This window comes from Octopus sinensis, linkage group LG8 (genome assembly GCF_006345805.1).
Source record: "Octopus sinensis linkage group LG8, ASM634580v1, whole genome shotgun sequence".
Classification (NCBI taxonomy): Eukaryota; Metazoa; Mollusca; class Cephalopoda; order Octopoda; family Octopodidae; genus Octopus; species Octopus sinensis.
This window is the reverse complement of record NC_043004.1, coordinates 40949437-40966637: the sequence shown is the minus strand read 5'-3', so window position 1 is coordinate 40966637 and position 17201 is coordinate 40949437. Positions and strand designations below refer to the sequence as shown.

Genomic DNA, 17201 nt, shown 5'->3' with positions numbered 1-17201 from the left:
TTTACAGCCATAAGTGGACAAGTGGAAATTGTGACCATCAGAACATGATAGAATAATGAACGGGGGGGGGGCATTCCAAGAATATACCCTTTCTTTAAAATTACAACATTAGTTGCTGCAACATTCTACTGGCATTGCCTATGTACTTGAAGTCCAACATAAGACATTTTTGCTCTCGACCATTGAAACGGCTTGTCAATTTATTAAAGACAATGAACTTCAAGAAAAAAAAATTTTCCTCTCTACTCTATTCCTCTTATGTATCTCCTCATCCTTCTTCACTTTTTTTTATCGCACGCCCTCTCTTATCTCCTCACACACACACACATACACTTTCTCTATATTTCGTTATATTTATTTCATTCAGACCTCTTTTTTCTTTTGTTCTCCAACATTTTTGTGTCTTTCCTTTCCCTCGCTTTACAATCCACTACTTTCCCCCCTCTCTCTCTCTCTCTCTCTTCGTCTTTGAGTCTATTCTTCTAGCCCTTCCTCCCTCTCTGTCTCTGTTGTATACGTTTCCCTGTCTCTCTCCAATTCAATTCTTTCCTTTCTCTCTCCCCTCCCAATCTCTTCAAGTTCCTCTGTCCTTCTTTCCCTCCGCTCTATAACTATGTCAATGTCCCTCCTCCCCTTCTACAGCTGTCTCTATATACCTCACCACCTCTCACCTCATTTGTCTTCTTGTCTCCTCTTCCCTCTTCTTTCTCAATGTAAGCTATTTCACCCTTCTACATCCCCCTCTCTATTTGGCTGCAAATCTCACCTTCTCTCTCTCTCTCTCTTTCTCCCACTCTAGCCTTCCCCCCCAGTGGTCATATCTCCTCATCCTCCCATTTAACACCACTGCTGCCACAAACTTGTCAAGCAATGACACCCCCACATACAACCTATAGTGCGCGCACACACACACATTGACAAGTACTCATAAATAAACAGATACATACATATCAACGTGTGTATGTATTGTGGGGTGATTTGTGATTTGTCTTACCTCCTACAATTATTTTGATGACGTTTAATACCAGCATATCTTTACTACCGAATCTCACCCAAAGCTATTCTATTTTCATTAAGGGAATTAAAGAAGACCAATAATTTTAGCAACTTTAAAAAGTTAGCGGGAACTCTTTGTTATTCCTTAACTTAGAAACTTATTGGAGTATAAATTAAGGTAAGTTTTATTTTGTTAGCTCACAAAAACTTTATAATTTATGATTCACAATCGACAAAAAAACAAAAAAAAACTCCCCAAAAACTTTATATTTTTGAGATCTCCTAAGGTCATATATATATATATATATATATATATATATATATATATATATATATATATAGTTTTTCTTTTATGTCGAGTTATAATAAAAACAGTAAAATTACTTTTGGTTAATACAAATTTTATCATACTTTGGCTTCTAAATTTCAGCCTGTTGACCGATAAAAATCACTGTCACCACTCTTGTAAAAAGTATAATATATATAATTAATCTATATATATTGTTTAGTTTAACCGTTAAAGAATAATATATATAATTATTATATATATTGTAAAATTATAATATATGTAATTAATATATATATATTGTAAAATTATAATATATGTGTATATATACATATATAAAAAAAACAAAAACTTTTGTATCTTTATTGTAGTAACTGATCAACATAACTTTTAGAAGTTTGGGTATATTTCTTAATTCTTCTGTCTTTCTGTATTTTTATATCAAAGGTTTCCAAACAAGATTGTACACTGCTAATTATGAAACTAACCAGGAAGTTTATTTTGTTTATTAAATTTTTCTTTCTTTCTACAGCACTTTTTCTTTTTACGCTTCTTTAACTGCTCTACTCCGGCAACTTCTTATTTGCATATTTTAGATATAGTTAATATGCAAACACTCTTTATCATGCAAACACGTATAGCTTATAATAACAAATGTATGACCTTCTTATTATAAACTAGTGTATGTAGGTTTTGCTTTGGAGAAAGCCCAGCTAAAAATTTCAGGCAGTGCGCTGCTAGTTGGAGGACTTGTGTGATTGATGTGGTGAAGGGATCAAGCAATTACGCTCATTTACATACACATGCTTTAATGATATTATAGAATTAATTAATTACATTATGAAAATGATACATGAAAATTGTGTATACAAATTATCTAAATTGTTTTGGAAGATTTCACCTGAAGAACTAAGCAGTTCCCTTTCCTAATAATGTACATATGTATGTAGGTTTTTATAAATAGCGATAAATTTCCAATGTAGGTTAGTGTCTGTCCTACTCTTCAGACACTAAGCAAACTTTGTTGTCATCGTCATTTTTAACTTTCCCGACTTCGTTGGAAAAGTTAGTGTCGCGAAGATATATAATAATGATTTTAAAAAGGTCCTTTTTATGTATGTATGGAAACTTCATAATACATTAGTATTGCCTCATAGTTAAAACCGTCACACTTATTTTCAGAATATTTTAATAAAGATTTTCAAATTAACTGCTTACAAAATATACATAGGCACACATGATCTAACAAGAGAGCCTCTAATGCGGTTTAGTGACCTGTTTGAAATAGCAGCCAAATCTCCCTTTAATCAAACGCTATGATCGAACGAAGGAGCCTCTGTGTGGTCGTTTGACCTGGATCAAGCGAAGGTGTCTGTACGTGGAAGCTTGACTCGGTTAATTGGCAGTCAATTAATCAGAAACCACGATCAAGGAAAGGAGTTTGTGTGTAGACGTTTGACCCGGTCGAAATAGCAGTCATCCCTCCCTCCCTTTACTATATATAAAAAAAACTACAATTAAACTAGGGAACGTGGCCTTAAAAAGCAGCCAAATTTTTCTTAAGTGACTCTTCAAGAAACTGCGCGGACGGAAGACAAAGATCGTTATGACTTAAATGCCTTCGATTGTAACTGCTCAATCAAGGCTGACATTAACAACAATAACCGACATTTTTCTTTTTTCATTTGATTTTCTCACAGACTTTTTTTTTTTCAATAGCAAAAGGTTTGTAGAATGAGGATCTTTTAAAGTTTCTCTTTGAATAATTTAACTCGGACTGAAAGTGTGATCAACGAACTAATGAGATCGATTATTAATAAAGTTTGAGAGTACTTAGCATAGATATTTTAACACGTTTATTTAACTTTATAATTATGCCGTTCTCGGAATATGTGGTTCTCCGATTTTTATTTTACGCATTACATTCAGAATTTGCAAATATAAAATATTTAAAACTGATTAAGGTCAGGGGCGTTTCATTTTTAGTTGCTTTCTCTCATTTCTTTTAATATGTATGCCTTCAAAATTCCGCCGAGGTCGACTTTGCCTTTCATCCTTTCCGGGGTGCTAAAATAAGTACCAGCTGGGTACTGGGGTCGATATAATCTACCTACCCCCTCTCCCGAAATTGCTGACTTTCCTTGTGCCAAAATTTGAAATGAGTATGTATACCTTAAGGCTGAGGTAAAGAATACGCACACCACCAGTTTTCGGCGTAACCCTTAAACCCTAACCACCGGGTGTGCATATTCTTTACCTTCGCCTACCTTTAGGAACATAAAAAGTACTTTTTGATATATACATATATAATATAAAAAATATCCCGTTTGCCTTTGAAGTGTGTAGTATGTTTGTAATTGTAATTATATTTTCATTTTTAATAAACTGAAACAACGAACATTTGAATACAACAGAAAGGGAATTAGTACAATCCTAATTCGATCTACACAGTACTTATCATTATTTTGAAAGGCAATACAGCTGTTAGAAGGCTTCCTGGTATTTCATACATGTATTCTAATAAATACATCTGTTGAGATTCCTTGCTGTTGGTGTGTGTGTATGTTTAAGATATAAAAAGTTATAAGGGAAGGTTTAAGAAAAGTTTATACTTAAAAGATAAGTATCTGTTAATAAAATAATAGGAGAATGTCTTCGTGATGATTTAAGATCTAGAAAATGTCTTCCTGGTTATTTAAGATCTAGAAATGTGTTGGTATATGTGTATACATTACATGCGATGCACAAAAGTGACTGTGATAAAAAGTTTGCTTCCCCACGACATAATTTAGGTTCAGTCTCACTGTGTGGCACCTTCAGCAATGTCTTCTATAGTCTCAGCCTGACCAAAGCTTGCTTCAAGAATTCTCCATTAAGGAAAAAGGATATAACAGTATATCTCAAGACATACCGTTTACCCTTGTTTCTGCTTTGATTAGGTTTGATTAGCATGGCGATCATCGTACCCCATCTCTAGTAGCCAAGGAACTATACTGAGTAGAACACGTATATATATGGCTGAGGTAATTTGCATAAATTAAACAGTAAAAAAAAAAGTGGATCTTTTCGGTTTGAACGGCAGTTTTTTAACATAATTTCTAGGTAACTAAAAAATTTTAAACTTCGTATACTGGTAGAATGTGTTTATAAAACATCTTTTTCTCTTGGCTTTATTGAGAAAATTCTATAGTTTGTAAGATATTTGTTGTTTTTTTTCTGCAATTTCAACCAATCAATGACGTCTATTGAGGTAAACAACATTATGTGCCGTATGAATATGTCCTTCGTTTAAGATTGGGTTTATTGACATTTGTGAAGAAAAAAAGATACCCTTCCCCACCCGCTAACCCTAAAACGGATTGAAATGCAATAGATCGATACTAGGGTCATAATTATGGGTGACAATTTCATATGGCACCGCTAGAAAAACTGCCGTTCAAACCGAAAAGATCCCAAAAAAAAAGTTAAGAGAAATGGTATGTATATCATCATCACCATCATTTAACGTCCGTTTTCCATGCTGGCATGGGTTAGATGGTTTGACGGGAGCTGTGAAGGCCAGGGGCCGCATGAGGCTCTATTGTCATTTCTAGTGTGATTTCTACAGCTGGATGACTTACTTATCTAATGTCAACCACTCCACAGAGTATACTGGGTGCGTTTTACATGGTACCAGCACCGCTATCAATTCTGCTGTGACAGACGAATCTTATTGAGTACATGAGCAACATAAACAAATACTGGTATATCAGGTATATCATACAACATACATTTTTGATTTATTAATATTATCTTTGCTTCTAGAGCAGTGCTTCTCAAACTAACTGATGTGGTACATTGGCAGTTTTTCTTGCCCAATGTGCCAGGGACAGGTAATATTTCTTAGTAATATTTATTTATACCGGAAAAATATATATAATATATATAATATACAATATATATAATTGATGCAGCACGAAGTTTTGTCAGTGAACAGGTCGCGGTCTCAAAGTGACGAAAATATTTTGACAAATGGAGTGGTTGGCGTTAGGAAGGGCATCCAGCCGTAGAAACATTGCCAGATCAGACTGGGCCTGGTGCAGCCTTCTGGCTTCCCAGACCCCAGTTGAACCGTCCAACCCATGCTAGCATGAAAAGCAGACACTAAACGACGATGATGATGATGATGAAATTAAATTTAAATGTTGAAGTGAATCTAACGTTTTGTGTGTTTCTTAAATTGCTTATAAACACCTTCCATGCTGCAATTATTTTCGTTCCAGCATACGATCTCAGATCAAGTCACTCGCTATGCAAGTACATCTCCGTAATATATATAATGAATATAATAAAAGTTGATAATTTTTTTTTTATCTTATATTTATTTTGTAAACAAATAATACAATATTACATAAGCATTTTACAATGTTTCTTTCTTTTCTGGAAACTCGCCGTGTACCAGCAGCTGATGGCTCGTGGGCCAGCACCGGTTTGCAGACCATCACTTTGAGTAGCACTGCTCTAGAGGATGTGCCACAATTACCAAATGGCAACTGAGTCGAGCGATGGTGTAGTAATAGCTGCTAAGCTTTTCCCAGCTTGCACTTAAACCTAGCTACCATACTTTTTGTGCAATTATGTCCTTTGCTAATTTGTAACTCCTTTATAACAGAAGCTATTGACTTCTACTTGTGAGTCACCTGGGCCTTTGAGAGAATCTGTTACAGTGTGCTCATAGTACATATTGCTCCAGAGCATCTGTTCCATATCAAGCTCACCTCAGTTAGCCTGCTTGTAATTCTATTCCATCTCTTGTGTATCACTAGCTTACATTGAATTCAACATATGGAGTTTATGCTTCTTTCATCATCATCATCATCGTTTAACGTCTGTTTTCCATGCTAGCATGGGTTGGATGGTTCGACGGGCACCTGGGAAGCCAGGAGGCTGCTCCAGTCTGATCTGGCAGTGTTTCTACAGCTGGATGCCCTTCCTAACGCCAACCACTCCGTGAGTGTGGTGGGTGCTTTTTATGTGCTACCAGCACAGGTGCCAGAGGAGGCTGGCAAATGGTCACGATCAGTTGGTGCTTTTTACATGTCACTGTCATCGTTAAATACAGCCATTTTCCTGACAGTACTGGGATCTTTCCATCTTTCCTACTTATACATTAGTCTTTGCTCTTGATTCCAGGTTTAGCTTTTATGCCCGAAATTTCTTCAATCTACTCTAGATTCAACTAAGCAGACTATATAATCAGAATACAGAGGTTTCCTTGGGCAGCTGGTCTTAAATCCTTTATAAAGGCTTGTCAGACTTCGATGAATAGGAGTTTTGTCTCCTCCCTTCATTCTAAATCTGTTGCTGAATTCCTTGGCTTTCGCTTTATTTAATGCATCGTTGTACATAGCTTGTACAGTCCTTACAAGCCATTTGCCCATCAAGTTTCCTAAGTGACCACAAAATTGCTGAGCATGGCATTCTGTCAAAGACTTTCTCCTAGTTAACCCTTTCGTTACCAACCCAGCTGAAACCGGCTCTGGCTCTGAATACAAATGTCTTGTTTTCATAAGTTTTGAATTAAAATTTTCCACCAAACCTTAGTCACAATTTATGTTCCTAACACTAGCTGAATGATAACTAAGTTATTTTACTAAATTCTTTGTTTTATTTAAAGTAATCGAAAGAAACACAGAGAATCTCAAAATAAATACAGTAACAAAAGGGTTAATGGATGTTAGGAATAGTCCTAGTCAAGTGTTTCAATTTGCAGTTGTCTCACTAGGAAAATTGTATATCTGTGGTACTTCTGCCAAAACTATTTCTCGTTTAGGTTTACTCTACTTCAGATAACTTGTGCTGTAACCTTTATAGCTTGAACCAACGGTTTCATGCTGCTATAACTTCTTTCTCTTAGGTATCTCCTTTATTTTGTAGCAGTTGACACTGACACTGCTATTGGGTGTGGCACCTCTCTGTATCATTCGATTTACTCTCTAGGTGGTTATTGTGTGCATTTTTTCACCCAGAAATCAAATCAGAAATGACACTCCATCAATTGCAATGGTGCAGCTTTTGTGATTTGAAATGCTACTATCTTCCTGATGTTAAGTTGTCATTCTTGAAGTTCGTTACTAACATATTTATAGGTATGCTTCTCAGGTTGGTTTTAATAAATTAAAAGATTTTTCATATTGCTTGAGGTGTTGTTTTTACAACTGGATGCCTTAATAACACACATGTGGTATAAAGAGCATGTTTATGATGGTCTATCATACAGTTTCCTTCTTTCAAATTTCATTTACAAGGTAGTGGTAACCTGAGCTAGGATAGAAGACACTTATCCAAAGTGCTGCATAGTGGGATTGAACCCAGCTCTAGTTAGTTGCAAAGCAAATGTCTTAACCACACAGCCATGCTTGCACCACCTATTTCGAAAACATTTCTTTTACTTCAGATTGAATCAATATTTAACTACACTGAATAGTTTAAATATATCCAGAGATGCCATTGTTTTAGTGTTCTATTTTGCTTGACAACTTGGGCAGAAACAAAAAGCAATTTGAATTCTCTGTTTTATGTTTAGCATTGTCACACGGTGATTTATGTAATAGGAGGCAGTCAGATATTGTAATAAATGATGAATGAATCTGACATGTTGAGTCCTATATTTTGGCTTCGGAATGAACTACTTATCTCTATCATGACATTTTCATGCTGCTGGAATGATCTTGCATAAAAGGGGAAAAAAAAACCAAAAAAACTTCGGAGTGCTTTTTCATCTCTGTCAGTTTTATGTCAGGGAACCAGCATCAAAACACAGACATTACACATCCCAAGAAAAGAAATTCACAAAAGCGATTACCTCCTTTTTGGTTAGCTTAGGTCGGTCACAGGCAAATTGCAGACTGCAGGACTTTCTAAATGGCATGCTTCACAAAAAATTACCTTGAATTTTTTTAGTAGTATGGTCTGCTTGACGATGTACCATGTCTCATGGGCTGACTTCTTACAAAGAAATAATCCATGTTAGGCTTAAACCATTATGCTACTAGGCACGTAAAAAGCACCCACTACACTCACGGAGTGGTTGGCATTAGGAAGGGCATCCAGCCGTAGAAACATTGCCAGATCGGACGGGGCCTGGTGCAGCCTTCTGGCTTCCCAGACCCCAGTTGAACCGTCCAACCCATGTCAGCATGGAAAGCAGACGCTAAACGATGATGATGAATCTGATAATTTCTCAAACTGAACGCCACATTCTTCAAATGGTCTTTTGATACTAGCATGCTACTCATGGAATTTGTTTGAAGTATACTCTTATACTTCAGTCACTGTTTGGCTGGTCCTTCCTCTATCATCATCATCATAATTTAGCATCCACTTTTCCATGCTTGCATGGATCGCATGGAATTTGTTGTGACAGATTTTTTTACGGCTGAGTGCTCTTCCTGTTGCCAACTATCACCTGTTTCCAAGAAAGGTAATATTTTCACCCTTAGATGCTTTTTTTTCATGGAAGACTGGAAATGAACCAACAACACTTATAATGACAACAACGCTCCTTTACATGTCTTGACAAGGGCACAGACACACACAGATACACACACACACGCACATACATACACATGCATGCACACACACACACACATACATACACATGCATGCACACATACACACACACACTTCTGAACAATGGGCTTCTTTCAGTTTCTATCCACCAGATTCACTCACAAAGCTTTGATTGACCCAGGGCTATAGTAAAAGACACTTACTTGAGGTGCCATGCAATGTGGGTGAACCCCAAAAACATGAGGTTGGAAAGCAAACGTCTTGCCTTACAGCCACACCTCATATTAGATGGTTGGGATAAAGCTTGTTAATCATGCAGCCATGCTTCAAATCAAATATTATTTTGAGTTGCACAATTGTTAGGGTGTAGTCATGCTTCTGTGCATAACACAACTGCTGAGGTCTGTACTGATACCGCAGAGAGATATTGGGTGACAGCTGTGTATTACAATGGGTGACATGGCTGTTCAGGTTGATAGTCATACCTCTAGGAGTGGTACTTTTGTTTAGACCATTAGCTATGTTTCTATGTACAGAAGTAGGGCATTTCAGTTAATACCTCTGTATATATTAATACCCCAGAAACTTTTGGACAAAGCTTTCACTTGTTATCTCCATTTTCACACTTCCTTTTATTACTATCTCCTTTGTGAGACATTGAAAGAATCTTTACATAGCAGCCAAATGTCCCTCATATTACATTTTATTAGCTCTTTAGCATTCAGATTACTCTATCTCTTATTATAAAAGGCAGATTTTATCTGCCTCCCTTTGGGAGTTATAGAAATCTACAATATAGGATTTCTTCAATTACAATTTACCTAGCATTTTTAAGAGTAGAATGCATCGCATCATGCCAGGTCCACTTTTTAAAATTTAAACTCCAATTAAGCAAAATTTACAGAAAACTCACATTCTGGTGTGTGTGTCAAATGCTTTTCTTAGTCTGGTTTACAACACACGCAAACGCACACACACAGTGTGCGACGAATAAAGTGAAACTAGATGTAATATTTGTTTCTGTCTATCACGCTGATAGATACATGAGTAAAATGTATGGGAAGCTAACACATAAGAGTGAGTGAAAATGTTCTTGGAAGAGAGTAAATAGCCAGAGAGAGTGATTTGAGGAAGACTTTACATTAAATAACCATAGTGGCTTGTGTTAGTAATAAAGTAAACATACACTCATACATACATACATACATACATACATACACACATACATACATACACACATACATACACACATACATACACACACACATACATACACACACACATACATACACACACACATACATACACACACACATACACACACATACATACATACACACACACACATACACACACACATACATACATACATATACATACATACATACACACACACACAGTATTGAAGCTTGAGAACAATCAGATACATTTGCAACACATCTGTTGAAAATATTATTGTTCACACATATACATATATACATACAGACAGACAGACAGATAGACACACACACACACACATGATCCAGCATGGCCACAACCTCAAGGCTGAAACATATAAAAGAATAACAGAATATAAATGTGTGCATGTGTGTGAGAGAGAGAGTGTGTGTGTATATGTATGTATGTATGTATGTATATATATATATAATAATGCGGTTTTTTCAACAGCTTGAACTAAAAGTCAGAGGGGAATGGGATAAACTACTTATATTAACTTGCTATAAAAGCAGGTAGTAGTTTTATCTTGTCCTTATTCATAGTGCAAGTTTTGAAGAGTGCATTTCGATTTTAACAGCTATTTTTTTCAAAGCTATATTGGAAGTAACAAAGGAGCATATTTGGCATATTTTGCTTTATGAGTTCAATAAAGACAACAACGCAACGGAAAGTACAAGAAATATTAATGCAGTATATAGGGATTGGACAATAAGCGTAAGGCAGTGTCAATGGTGGTTCCAGAAATTCCGAGCCATAAACTACAGCCTAGAAGACGAGCCTCATCCTGAAAGATCTGTAGAACTCGACAAGGACATCCTGAAAACCCTGGTGGAACAAAATCTCATCGTAACTGTTGAGGAACTAGCAGAGAAGCTTGGATTTGGTCATTCAACCATTCATTGAGACCTGTGTGCTATCGGAAAAGTCAGCAAATTGGGTCAATGGGTTCCTCACGAACTTTCCGAGTCTAATTGCATGCAGAGAGTGAATGTATGCTTTTCTTTGCTGTCACATCTCACCACTACCGCGCTATGTATATCTATATATATAAAACTGTAGTTGTGTGAGTGTCTGTCCCCTTCGATTTAGATTCCTAACTACTCCCACATTTTGCGGTGCAGTTTAACCAAATTCGGGTAGCTTATAGTCGTGATTCATATTGAGCCCGTCTGAATATTAGCGCGCGTCTACGATGAGTCTACGATTTTAAAAATAATTTAACATCATTTTTTATTCCATTTTAATGCATAATTTTTCGTGTGTCGATGGCGGCGGAGTTGGTGTCCACGCTCACACCTGCACCTGTGGGGAAGGGAGTGTAAGGAAATCAACGTCGTAATGCGTTGTCAAGGAGACCAGCGTTCTTTTAGAACAACGACTTCATGGCTTGAAGACACCAAAACAGAAATGGCTAAGAAAGCGTCTACATGAGTCTACGATTTAAAAAAAAATTTACCATCGTTTTTTTTCCATTTTAATGCATTTTTTCGCTATTATATAAGGGAAGTAACTCTCTAAAAATGTCTACGATGAGTCAACGATTTAAAAAAAAATTTACCATCATATTTTTTCCATTTTTAATGCATTTTTTGCTATTTTTGGGCTATAACTCTCTAAAAATGCTAATATAGTTATTTCCCTTACAAACCCGAGCAACGCCGGGCGATACTGCTAGTATATATATATATATAACTCTTATTATAAAAGGCAGATTTTATCTGCCTCCCTTTGGGAGTTATAGAAATCTACAATATAGGATTTCTTCAATTACAATTTACCTAGCATTTTTAAGAGTACAATGCATCGCGTCATGCCAGGTCCAGTTTTTAAAATTTAAACTCCAATTAAGCAAAATTTACAGAAAACTCACATTCTGGTGTGTGTGTCAAATGCTTTTCTTAGTCTGGTTTACACCACACGCAAACGCACACACACAGTGGGCAACGAATAAAATGAAAGTAATTCACTTACTGTAGTGAGTGATTCTTTCACTCTGCCTCCCACTTCCTCTTTCCACACATAGACACGCAAATATATAAATAAAATTGTAAGCTAACGTGAGTGTGTGTGTGTGTGCGCGCGTGTGTGTGTGTGTGAGGGTGCGTGTGTGTGTGTGTGTGTGCGTGTGCGTGAGTGTGTGACAGGAAAGTTTTTTACAACGAATATAAGACCTATATCCAAGTAGCAGAAAGATAAGACAGTAAGGTGTGATTTGAGTGAGATTTGGCTGCTATTTCTACCATGTCTACCTGCCATGTAGGGGTCTCCCTCATAGGCTCATACATACATATATACATAGATAAGACAGTAAGGTGTGATTTGGGGGAAATTTGGCTGCTATTTCTACCAGGTCTAGCTACCATGTAGAGGTCCCCCTCATTGGCTCATATATATATACATACATAAGACAGTAAGGTGTGATTTGAGGGAGATTTGGCTGCTATTTCTACCAGGTCTGTTAGGCCTTCTCATCTAAACTCAAGCTTTCTCATGCCTTGAACATAAGACCAAAGCAGAGAATGTATTCTTTTATTCTTCTGCTTTTTCCAGCCATTGGTCTGTGGCCATGCTGGGGCAATGCCTTGAAGAATTGTAGTTTAATGAATCAACTCCAGTTTTATTTTTGTAAGCATTGTACTTATTCTCTCTGTTTCCTTTGTCAAACCACTAGGTGACAGGGATGTAAACAAACCAACATTCGTTGTCAAGCAGTGGTGGACGACAATCACAAGCACAGACACGCACACACACACACATACATGCATACACATATACACACACACATACATACATACATACATATATATATATGTGTGTATATATATATTGCAGCGTGGAAGGTGTTTGTAAGCCATTTAAGAAACACACAAAAACCGTTACATTCACTTCAACATTTAAATTTAATTTGCCAAAATATTTTCGTCGCTTTGCGACCGCGACCTGTTCACTGACGAAAATATCGTGCTAACGGGTCGCGGTCTCAAAGCGACGAAAATATTTTGACAAATTAAATTTAAATGTTGAAGTGAATCTAACGGTTTTTGTGTGTTTCTTAAATGGCTTATAAACACCTTCAACGCTGCAACTGTTTTCGTTCCAGCACACGATCTCAGACCAAGTCACTTGCTATGCAAGTACATCTCTGTAACTATATATATATTTATATATATATATGTATATTGGTAAAAACCGTAAGATAACAAAAGAAAGAAAGAGACCTCAATATTATGTAAATAGAGGAAATCTTTATATATAAAAGTGAGGTTGTGTGTCTGTCTCCTACGATTTAGATTCCTAACTACTCCCACATTTTGCGGTGCAGTTTAACCAAAACCGGGTATCTTATAGTCGTGATTCATATCGAGACCGTCTGGGTATTAGCGCGCGTCTACGATGAGTCTACGATTTAAAAAAAAATTTACCATCAATTTTTTCCATTTTTAATCCATTTTTGACATATATAAGGGAAGTAACTCTCTTAAATTTATTATTAAATCTCAGAACGTAAAAAGCTACAGTAACACCCCTCCCTCTTTGTGGTTAGCCATATTGAGATGGCTATTATACTTTACATCTCTAAAAATGCTTATATAATTATTTCCCTTACAAACCCGAGCAACGCCGGGCGATACTGCTAGTCAAATATAATTTCTCTATATATATAAATGGCAAAATGTCTGCGTGTGTGTCCTTTATACAAATCCACAATTTTTCAGTTAGAGGGCTCGCACTTTCTATGGTCATTCAAAACCGTCCAAGGGTGGGCGTGCACATCTTTACATTTCCCCAGTCACCCTGCAAAGCCATTAAAAAATCAATAGAAGTGACTTTTTTGTGAATTTTCTATCAAAAACCCTATCAAAATGCCTGAAACTTGATACGCCAATTGAATGCCAGCTAGCTGTATGTGAGTGGTTGGAGATTTGGACAGTACTTGCGTGTATGTGCACACGCACGCAGCTGCATATGCATGCTCTAGCACTATGACCTGGCAATGTCGGGTCATAATGCTAGTGCTTATATAGTTATATTCACGTTATTTTGAATTACTCATGCATTGTCTCATAGCTTTGAGATTTTAATGATATGATTGTTTATTTTTAGATTGACATTGTGGTTTGAAAATAAAACTGGAAGAATATTTGCTAAATGCTAAAGCAGGGATTCTCAACCATTTTTATCTTTGGACCCCCTTTGATTACTATTTTATTCTGGTGCCCCCCCCCCATAGCCATCCAATGTTTAAAAACTAGTTTTATAGAAACTTCTTTCAAAATTCCTATTTTGTTTTTCACACATTCCTTTGTGTCGGTTGAGCTGAGTAAAATGTTAGAGAAAGAAACTTAGCTATTTCTTGCAATACATACCAATACATACATATAAATCAAAATTTTTTCAGAAGTCCTTAAACATTATTGTGGATCCTCAGTTTACTATTTCGTACGTGGACCCACAAAAACCTTAATATGGACCCTTGGTGGGTGATCTGGACACTAGTTGTGAACCAGGAAGGATACATTGAATAATGAAATTGTAGATAAACATATGTCTGAAGAGCAAACAGGACGAGACTCCTTTGACCATAGGTCTGATTGCTTCTTGTTAAAATGGTTGTAATTATGGTATATCAAACAAGTTCAATATATAAGATGATGAGTAGAAAACCACTCTAAACTAGGGATTCTCATTCGGGGTTTGTATGAACCCCCAGGGTCCAAATAAGATTTTTGAAGGTCCACAAATGCAATCTAGTAAATTGGGGGGCCCACGGTAATTTCTCAGGGGTCATCAAAAAAATTGTGCTTCAGATCAGTCAAGTTTATATGCAGTAAAATGGTTATATGTCCAATACACAAAATATATAAACAATTTTTATAGAAGTCCTAATAATATTTAATTATAAAAATATAAAAGGATTTTTTAAATATTGAATGAGGTTCCAATTAAGTAAAACAAAAATTAAAGGAGTCCCTAAATTAACAGAAAGACAGGTCACAAATGATGTTGTTTAGACAGTTGTAGTTTTGGATACACAAAACAAAATGATATGGAAGCTGTAATAAGCTGTGTCTAAAGTTCTCACTATTGTATACTTGTGCTTTGTATGTGTATGTAAATGTGTGAATTATGCATGAATTAGAAAATAGTGAGGCTTGTATAGTAAAAGTAGGAGTGGTCTCAGGTGGGTTGGTATCAAAAGTGTTAAGCTTGCTTAGTGTTATAGAGAAAATGTAAAAAGTGAAATTTGGTGAAAAACGAAATTTCTGCATAAATGCAAAATTGTATTGGCACCCTTTTTTTTATGGCTTAGTTCAAGGAGGGAGGGTAACATCGAGTGACTGAGAATTGTTGTGGGAGGAGGAAGAAACTACAGACCTGTTCCAAACGCTTCAGTCTGAGTTGGACTCCAATAAAAATCATAAACTTAATAGCTTAATATTATGTTTACCACCCAAGTGGCCTTCTGCATAGTTCTATCTCTAGAGTTTAATTCACTAGATTTGGGCTGACCTGAGGGTCTGCAGTTGAAGATGATTGCTTAAGATACCATATAGTTGAATTACATTATGTAGTAAGCACAGAAAATTTCTTAACCACACCTGCATGTCAGGCTCCATATTGCATTCATGGAATGTGTAGGTTATAAAAATTTGAGTGTAACCAATGAAAACATTTAACCATATTTGCTGGTGCATAAGGGCACATGCTCCCAGAACACAAACTCCATTTTGTAGTGAAAAAATATTTTGTAGAAAAAGCAAATTTAATGTTTCATCACACACTTGTGTATTTGATATCCTATCCATAATATGGTTGCATTAAATGTATCATCATTTTCTAATGTCAGTTTTTCCATGCTGGCATAGGTTGGATGGCTTAACAGTAACTGGCAAGGCCAGGGACTGCACCAAGTTCCATTGTCTGCTTTGGTTTGGTTTCTACAGCTGGATGCCCTACCTAATGCCAACCACTTTACAGAGTGGTGCATGGTATTCTTCCGAGCGTGATCATTGCCAGAGCAGCCAACTGGCTTCCGTACCCATGGCACGTAAAAGGGCACCGTTCGAGCGTGATCGTTACCAATGTTGTTTCACTGGCACCTGTGCCGGTGGGCACGTGTAAAAAGATTCGAGCGAGGTCATTGCCAGTACCGCCTGACTGACCCCCGTGCAGGTGGCACGTAAAAAACACCCACTACATTCTTGGAATAGTTGGCATTAGGAAGAGCATCCAGCTGTAGAAACTCTGCCAGATCAAGACTGGAGCCTGGTGCAGTCATCTGGTTGCCAGCCCTCAGTCAAAACTGTCCAACCCATGCTAGCATGGAAAACGGGCGTTAAATGATGATGATGCTGCTGATGATTTAAAGATTAAAAAAAAGTGCATCTTATACACTGGTATTTACATCTAGTTGACAATATTGTTACGTAGTGGCTATGGGGTTGTTGTTTAGTCCTTGGTTCTCATTGATTGATTAGATTAGTAATCAAAGGTATTGCAGCCATCACTATTCCGTCTTTTAATCTTTTAGTATTCAGATTACTTTGTCAAATGTAATGCTTGTGTACTAAAATTGCTAGAGCCTTCTGTGTCTGTTTTGGCATGGTTTTTTTATGACTGGTTGCCCTTCCTAGCACCAACCACTCTGCAGAGTGGGCCGAGTGTTTTTTACGTGGCACCTGCATAAGGAAGGTCAGTTTTGGCATGATTTTTACAGCTGGATGCCCTTCCAAATTCCAACCATTTTACAGTATGGGGTGGATTATATTTAGAATGACATTGTAAGGTTAGTGTAAGAGGCCATATCAGGCTGGTTTGAACATGAAGCAGATAAAATATTTGGGCTGGATACGGCAGGTTTAAATGCTAAAGGGTTATGGTTATGCAGGATTATATTATGTAATGTCTTCCCTTTATTAAAGACTGCAGAATATGGGAGACTGAGTTTTGTTTGCTATTTTTAGCAAGTCAAGCAGCCATGTAAAGGTTTCTCTGTTGACTTGAGCAGGCAGTGAATTGGCAATGTCTTTGAATTTTGCTGTAGTTGTTGTTATTTAGCCCCAAGTTAACCCAAACTAAGCGAACCTATGGTTCAAGGTATTCCAACTGTTATTTCTATCAGGTTGAGTGATGACAAAGTAGGCCTCTT

At 36.7% G+C, this 17201-nt stretch overlaps 1 long non-coding RNA gene across 1 annotated transcript in view; it reads left to right on the top strand.

Moving 5' to 3' along the window:
• The first annotated feature begins 860 nt into the window (after positions 1-860).
• The window catches only part of LOC115215139, a 113754-nt gene continuing 97413 nt past the window's right edge, over positions 861-17201 (top strand). The window contains exon 1 of the long non-coding RNA XR_003881952.2: positions 861-1174. This is a non-coding gene — a long non-coding RNA (uncharacterized LOC115215139). The remainder of the gene's footprint in view (positions 1175-17201) is intronic.